This window comes from Arachis duranensis, chromosome 10 (assembly GCF_000817695.3).
Source record: "Arachis duranensis cultivar V14167 chromosome 10, aradu.V14167.gnm2.J7QH, whole genome shotgun sequence".
Lineage (NCBI taxonomy): Eukaryota > Viridiplantae > Streptophyta > Magnoliopsida > Fabales > Fabaceae > Arachis > Arachis duranensis.
In genome coordinates, this window is record NC_029781.3 from 54,046,776 (window position 1) to 54,055,543 (window position 8,768).

The following is an 8,768-nucleotide window of genomic DNA, read 5'->3' on the forward strand; positions in this document are numbered from 1 at the left end:
AGTCACAGAAGTACTTGGGAAGGGCTACTACAGACTGTCCGAACTCGAGGGATGAGAACTCCCCAGATCATGGCACGCCTGTAACCTAAGAAGGTACTATAGCTAGGAAAGGTAAAAGATCTCAAGATGCACTCTTTTTCCTGAAAAGGTTTTTTAATGAGGTGTCAAGATTGAGATTTAAATCTGACTTAAGGGTATGAAAAAATCCCACCTGTATATATTTGCACTTTCTTTAAATAAAATACATTTTAGATATTCTACAAATTCCCAAGACGCATTAATCTGAAGTATTCATCGTCCGATTATAAAGCAACGGAGCGAACAAAAGTGAAGAACAGATTCACTGTACGATCTCGATAGGAATGATCGACCGACAAAGGTGAAAATGTGATTCACCTAAAGGTCGATTAAACCAGGACAGAAACCACCATCTACAAATAGGCAAAGGATGAACACAGAATAATGCAAGAAGTTATCGAAAGTAATCCCAAAAAGAACCTAACGAGGTCTTATGGATTGCTATATAATAACTTAAAAAGACTGGCCGACACTAAAAAGTCAGACCAAGTCAACCCAAGTTATCAGCAAATCCCTGGAAAGAGGTTTGGCCAACCCTATTAAAGAGGAATTGCTATAACTTAGAAGAGATCGACCTAACGAAGTCGGTCCCCTACAAAGACAAGTTGTAAAGTAAATCCCTGAAAGAAACCTAACAAAGGTCTAAGAAAGAGGATTACAAAAAACAACTTAGAAGAGATCGACCTAACGAAGTCGGTCTCCTACAAAGACAAGTTGTAAAGTAAATCCCTAAAAGAGACCTAACAAAGGTCCAAGAAAGAGGATTAAAAAAAACAACTTAGAAGAGATCGACCTAACGAAGTCAGTCTCCTACAAAGACAAGTTGTAAAGTAAATCCCTGAAAGAGACCTAACAAAGGTCCAAGAAAGAGGATTACAAAAATAACTTAGAAGAGATCGACCTAACAAAGTCGGTCTCCTACAAAGACAAGTTGTAAAAATAATCCCTGAAAGAGACCTAACAAAGGTCCAAGAAAGAGGATTACAAAAACAACTTAGAAGAGATCGACTTAACGAAGTCGGTCTCCTACGAATATAAGTTATAAAAGTAATCCCTGAAAGAAGACCTAACAATGGTCCAAAAAAGAGGATTACAGAAATAACTCAAAAGGGGACCAACATAAAGAAATCAGTTATGAGGCGCTAAAAATACGAACAAAAGCAAGGAAACCGAGAAACAAGTCGGGCCCCCCACAGTCATGGCCTCAAAAAGATCCAAGCTGCAAACCATAAATACGAAAGAAATCTAAAAAGGCCAAGCAGCAAGATCTCAACAGATACCATAATAAAAGCATAGTACGATAAAGCTTCAAAAGGCCACCAAAATCAACCTCAGAAAGCTACCTTTGTTTTTCAAAATAAAAGTTGCCAGGCAGACAACTAAAAGCGTCAGCAGTTAAGAAGAACAATAAACAAGTTCAAAAGCCCACAAATCGGGCTATTTACACAAATATTCAGAAAGAAGATCAGCTAAGATCGGGAGCCTTCCCAGCAGCATCAGTACAGGGAAAAGGAGGGCGATTCTGAAGGGGCACAGCATCTACAGTTCCATCATCCCGGTTCAGAATCTGGCAATCCGGATCAGACGTAACGGGAGGAACCGATGAGGTCGACACCTTAAGAGAAGGCACTGGGGGAGGATCAGCCTGATCATCATCCTGGTCATCAAGGACAATCTTACCATCCCTCACAACATTGTCTAGGCTGATGAGAGTCAAGTCGGCATCAGGAGCAACAATTCGGAACTGCTCCATCAGGTTCTCGGAGGCGGCAGTTACGTTGCCCACAAGGTGACCCCGAAGCTCACCATAATTAATCCGAGCAGTTTCCAAATCAGCCCGGAGATGCATCAACTCCCTATAAGTCGAGACATAGCTATCCTTATGTTTCAGTGCCATGTCCTCAGCCAACTTCAAAGAAGCAGCCAAGGCAATAGAACTAGCCTTCTCACCCTCAAGCTCCTTCTCCACCTTTGCCAACTTCACCTCCAACTCAGACCCTTGATACGATCAAATTCTGACTTGGCCTCCTCCATGAATGATTTTGTGGCATGAATCGGAATCTCCTGAACTATTCGGAAAATAGCCGCACCCATATGAGCCATCTTCACACTACTTTTGGTGATAAAATCCAAATGCTGAAGAAGAGACACGTCGTCCATGGAAAGCCCACCATAGGGGGCAATTTGCTGGTCAACAAACTCGATAACATCAAAGTCCGGGGCATCCAGGTTAAAAGGCTCGGATGTTTTTTGCTTTTTCAAGGGAGGGACACCAGAAGCAACGGCAGAAGTCTGTGGAGGATCGACCTGATGAAACCGAGGAGTAGGAATTACTTTCCTCGACTCGAGAGAACTTGGCACAGGAGGCTTCACTGGGATCTGAGAAGATCCCTCGCCGGTCACTTTGGCCGAGATGTTCAGAGCAGCAGTTGCCTTCTTTGCCCTTTTAAAGGCCTTCATGGAGTCGTTGTTCTTAGACATCTCTGCAAATACAGAATTAGCCACAGCAAAGAGTTATGGTCACAACAAAGGGAAGAAAAAATTAAGAAATAAGTATAAGAGACAAGTCAGACAAGTACCCAAAATAGTCCAAACCAAGGACGGGTCATTCAAAAACCTTTTTGTATCAAGATGGGGTGGTTTCCCCCACAAATCCTCAAGAACAACAACAAAAGCACGCTCGACATCATCAAGCATCTCCCAGGTATAACGGGACACTCTCACATCCCTCTGCCACTCCAAAGGAAAAGAAGGCTCATCATTTTCATCAAGGAAAAAGGGGCGGGCCCCCTCAACAGCTCGAACTTTAAAGAAGTAATTCTTGAAGTCCTTAAAGGACTCATCATACATTGCAAAAACTTTATGGCCCTGGGCGGACTTGAAAGAAACCCAAGAAGCTTTCTTTTTCGAAGAACCGCCAGGCTTGGCGGAAACAAACAAGTAAAGGAAAAGAGTCTGAGAAGGTGTTACATCTAACTCTCTACAAGAAGCTGAAAAATTTTAATAAAACCCCAGGAATTTGGATGAAGCTGGGATGGGGCAATGTTACAAGACCACAACAGGTCGGTCTCAAAAGCAGTAAAGGGAAAGGTAACGTTTAATTGACTGAAAAAGTATTCATAGGCGTAGAAGAAGGGACGCTCCCCCTCGACGGAAGTCGGAAAACAAACTCTCTCATCGGCCTCAGGAGCAACACATAATCCCCCTCACAGGCGCTGTTACCACAAATCCTATGGCGCTTCCTCAGCTCTGTGCAAAATTCGGCATCCACAACAGAAACACACAACAAGACAAGGGAGTCCAGCCAATCGGACATGCCCTCAGGAACTCTGGAAGACATCTCTACAATGTTATTGTGAGAAGACATGAGGCCAACTAATCCTACAAGTAAGAAAAGAAGATGGGGTTACTAAAAACATCTCGGACAAGGGAGAAAACAACTCAATACGATACAGGCGAAACAAACAGAAAAGGAAAAACCCCAAGACTCAAACCAAAAGCCTTGGGGCATTCTTTGGAGGCAATAATCAAGCAAGGTTTCTAGGAAAATCTACAGCTTCCACCCCAGCATTTCTCAAACAAGAAAAAAACTTCAAACAAGCAAGCATTTTCAGAAGCATAAGTCATCACAGTTTACCAAGCAAAAAGCATTCCCAAACATCAAAACGCGCCAAGTAGAAAACGTTAAAGGTACGAACTTTCTTAAAATCAGAAATAAAAAGCAATCAAGCAAAGCGAGGAACAGATGCGGATTCTCTATCAGAAGCAACAAAAAAACCCTAGAAAGCCTCGACGGAAATGCCAAAAGAGCGCACAAAAGAAAGCCAAGGAAAAACACATTTACAGCGACAAACAAACGCAAGATCACGAAAAGGTTCAAACTTTCAAACATGAAAAATCAAAGCTTCACCAAAAAACTAAAAGTGAAGCCATGAAAGAAGCAAGAAAGTTAGTACCAACCTGAAAAAAGCAGCAGGCTTCAAGGAAGTTGGAGAGGGAAGGTGAAATCTGGAATTGCTCTCTCAAAGTAAAAGCGAAGACACGAGCAAAAGCAACGTCCCGGGGCTGAAACGCGAAACTGCAAAACTCTAGGCAGAGGCTTCAGAAAAATCAAACAACGCCGCAACACAAAGAAAAGTTGAAAGCGAGAGAATGAAGGAAGAAATGCGAAGAAGTTATGAAAAGGGCGAAGGAGAGAAACCGTTTCTGGGTTTTCAAAATCAAAATAAAAGAGCCAAAGGGAAATGGGGCAATTAATGTTAAAATTAATGTAGGCATTAAACCCTCGCACGTTTCCAAAGCGCCGATATAAAAGCGCGTGCTTTTAGAGGAAAAATGTTCTACATTCAAAAGCTTATACAAAGGAATCGACAAAATGCTTGAGTTCGGCTTCACTAAAGAAGGACCGAAGTCAAAGAACACGGCCTCAAAAAGAAGACCGAGCTCAAGCAGGGGCACTGTTCATACCCTGGGTCGAGATGACCGAGTCGGAATGTTCAGGAACAAAGTGACCGACCACTTTAGGTCAAGCGGACCGACTTCTTTACGAAGAAGTCGGCCAAAGCGACAGGAAAAGCCCAAAGAAGGGCCCAACTCAAGGAATACGATCCAGATCCAAAGGCAGCCCAAGCTGATAGAGACAAGGGCAGTTCCATGGAAGATAAGCTGGCCTCAACAAGAGATAAGATAAGATAAGATAACTAACTTATCTTATCCACAAAAGGTCACATCTCACCACTATAAATACACTGGAGCACCCAGGTATAACTCATACTCTGATTCTACTCAATACCTGCTTAATACCCTTGCTAACTTAAGCATCGGAGTCCCTTGCAGGTACCCCCCACCCTTCGATGACAAAGGATCAGCAGCACTCTCAGTTCCACAATTCGGACACACCAGCTTCGGCCGCTATACGCCTGCCGGACACTTTGGCTCTGACCAACCCAGAAGATCTCGACCGAGATTGACCTACAGCTTCAGGTAATCCTCGGAACAGTATCCAAATGGTTGGAAGCTATTGCTACACCCACTAATGATACTAAGACAGTGTTAAAATTCCTGTAGAAACACATCTTCAGTAGATTTGGCACCCCTAGAGTACTAATCAGTGATGGGGGCACCCATTTCTGCAATAAACAGCTTTACTCTGCTTTGGTTCGTTATGGAGTTAGCCATAGGGTGGCCACTCCATATCACCCACAGACAAATGGGCAAGCTGAAGTCTCAAATAGAGAACTCAAAAGAATCCTGGAATGGACTGTAGTTAACCGTAGAAGGGATTGGACAAGAAGCTTGGATGATGCTCTGTGGGCATACAGAACAGCATTCAAGACCCCTATAGGGACCTCTCCATACCAGCTTGTGTATGGAAAGGCATGTCACTTGCCAGTGGAACTGGAACATAAAGCCTACTGGGCAACCAGATTCCTGAACCTCGATGCCAAGTTAGCTGGAGAAAAACGATTGCTCCAGTTAAATGAGCTAGAGGAATTTAAACTCAATGCTTTCGAGAATGCAAAAATTTACAAAGAGAAAGCAAAAAGATGGCATGATAAAAAATTGTCATCTAGAGTCTTTGAGCCAGGGCAGAAAGTTCTGCTATTTAATTCTAGGCTCGGATTATTCCCCGAAAAATTAAAATCCCGGTGGAGAGGACCATATGTGATTACAAGTGTGTCACCATATGGATACGTAGAGCTCCAGGATAATGATTCTAACAAAAAGTTCATTGTTAATGGACAGAAAGTCAAACATTATCTTGAAAGCAATTTTGAGCAAGAATGCTCAAAACTGAGACTTAATTAAAGCTCAATAATAGTCCAGCTAAAGACAATAAAGAAGTGCTTGCTGGGAGGCAACCCAGCCATTTACAAAGTTTATTTGTTAATTAATAGATTTTTACAGGTATATGTCAAGTATCTTCAAGGTAAAATAGCAATTGTTTGAATTCACAGAGTTACAAGGGAATTTGGAAGCTCATTGGCGTGAAAAAGCCAGTAAGAAATATTTTGGGCGTTAAACACCCAAAAGAAGCATTCACTGGGCGTTTAACGCTAGTAAGGATAGCCATCTGGGCGTTGAACGCCAGAAAGAAGCTCCTTCTGGGCGTTTAACGCCAGAATTACAGCATCCTGGGCGTTCAGAAAAACGCCCAGTGACAAAGGACTTCCTGGCGTTCAACGCCAAAAAGAAGCAACAGCTGGGCGTTGAACGCCCAGGAGAAGCAGCAATTGGGCGTTAAATGCCCAAAACTTGCAGCGTTTGGGCGTTTAACGCCAGAATGGTGGGGAGGAGGTAAAATTCATTTTTCTTCACAAATTTTCTAATTTTTATGTTTCAATTCATGATTTCTTGCATAAACATGTTTCAAAATATCATCCTTCAATTCCAAAATTTTAATCCTAATTTCTAAAATCCCTTTTTCAAAAATATCAAATGTATCTTAATCCATAAACACAAATCTTTTTCCAATCCAAATCTTTTTCAACTCATCATATCTTTTGGATTTCGAAATTGCCTCTCCCTCTATTCCGCTCCTATCCCTTCTTTTGCTTGAGGACAAGCAAACCTCTAAGTTTGGTGTGATTTGCCATGATCACTGAGCTAAAACTCATCAAGATCATGGCACCTAAGGGAACAGGAAGAGCAAGGATGTGACTTGAAGGAACTGAAGCGTCAGAAATTATCTCTTGAAGGATCAAGCATCCCACAGACTTGAGGAACACCCACTTCCCAAAATAAAGGTTGTTGAGTCCTAATCTTTGTCTTAACTCTATGATAACTGTTCTTATTATGAATTTACCTTAGAAGTTATATATTAGTAGTAGTAATTAGTATCTCTATTTTGATTTTATCTCCAATTAAGCTATAATTTATTTTTCTCATCATCATCAAACAAGAATAAAATAGTAGATTTTTAGAATAAAGAGGCAATATTTTTTCGAGTTCTTAATAAGGAAAATTCTAATTATTTATATGTGGTGGCAATATTTTTTGTCTTCTGAATGAATTCCTGAACAGTGCATATTTTTTATATTGAATTTTATGAATGTTAAAATTGTTGGCTCCTGAAAGAATGATGAACAAGAGAAATGTTATTGATGATCTGAAAAATCATGAAAGTGATTCTTTAAGCAAGAAAAAGCAGTGAAAAACAAGCTTGTGAAAAAAAAGAAGAAAAGTGGCGATAAAAAATAGAAAGAAAAAGAAAAAGGAAGCAGAAAAAGCCAATAACCCTTAAAACCAAAAGTCAAGGGTAAAAAGGAACCAAGGCTTTGAGCATCAATGGATAGGAGGGCCCAAGGAAATAAAATCCAGGCCTAAGCGGCTAAATCAAGCTATCCCTAACCATGTGCTTGTGTCATGAAGGCCTAAGTGAAAAGCTTGAGACTGAGTGGTTAAAGTCATGATCCAAAGCAAAAAGAGTGTGCTTAAGAACTCTGGACACCTCTAATTGGGGACTTTAGTAAAGCTGAGTCACAATCTGAAAAGGTTCACCCAGTTATGTGTCTGTGGCATTTATGTATCTGGTGGTAATACTGGAAAACAAAGTGCTTAGGGCCACGGCCAAGACTCATAAAAGTAGCTGTGTTCAAGAATCAACATACTTAACAAGGAAAATCAATAATACTATCTGAATTCTGAGTTCCTATGGATGCCAATCATTCTGAATTTCAAAGGATAAAGTGAGATGCCAAAACTGTTTGGAAGCAAAAAGCTACTAGCCCCACTCATCTAATTAGAATCTGAGCTTCACTTAAAACTCTGAGATATTATTGCTTCTTGATTTCTTTTTATCCTCTTTTATTCATCTATTTGCTTGGGGACAAGCAACAGTTTAAGTTTGGTGTTGTGATGAGCGGATATTTTATACGCTTTTTGGGGGTAATTTCATGTAGATTTTAGTATGTTTTAATTAGTTTTTAGTAGAATATTATTAGTTTTTAGGAAAAATCATATTTCTAGACTTTACTATGAGTTTGTGTGTTTTTCTATGATTTCAGGTATTTTCTAGCTGAAATTGAGGGAGCTGAGCAAAAATATGAGTTAGGCTGAAAAAGGACTGCTGATGTTGTTGGATCCTGACCTCCCTGCACTCGAAATATATTTTTTGGAGTTACAGGAATCCAATTGACGCGCTCTCAATTGGGTTGGAAAGTAGATATCTAGGGCTTTCCAGCAATATATAATAGTTCATACTTTGCGCAAAGATAAATGACGTAAACTGGCATTCAACGCAGTTCCATGTTGCAGTCTGGCGTCCAGCGCCAGAAACAGGTTACAAGTTGGAGTTCAACGCCCAAAACACGTTACAACCTGACGTTCAACTCCAGAAATAGCCCAAGCACGTGAGAGGCTTAAGTCTCAGCCCCAACACACACCAAGTGGGCCCTAGAAGTGGATTTTTTCACCAATTATCTTAGTTTACTCATTTTCTGTAAACCTAGGTTACTAGTTTAGTATTTAAACAACTTTTAGAGACTTATTTGGCACCTCATGACATTTTTATATCTGAATTTTATACTCTTTGACGGCATGAGTCTCTAAACTCCATTGTTGGGGGTGAGGAGCTCTGCAGCGTCTCGATGAATTAATGCAATTACTTCTATTTTCCATTCAAACACGCTTGTTCTTGTCTAAGATGTTCATTCGCGCTTAACTATGAAGAAGGTGATGATCCGTGACAC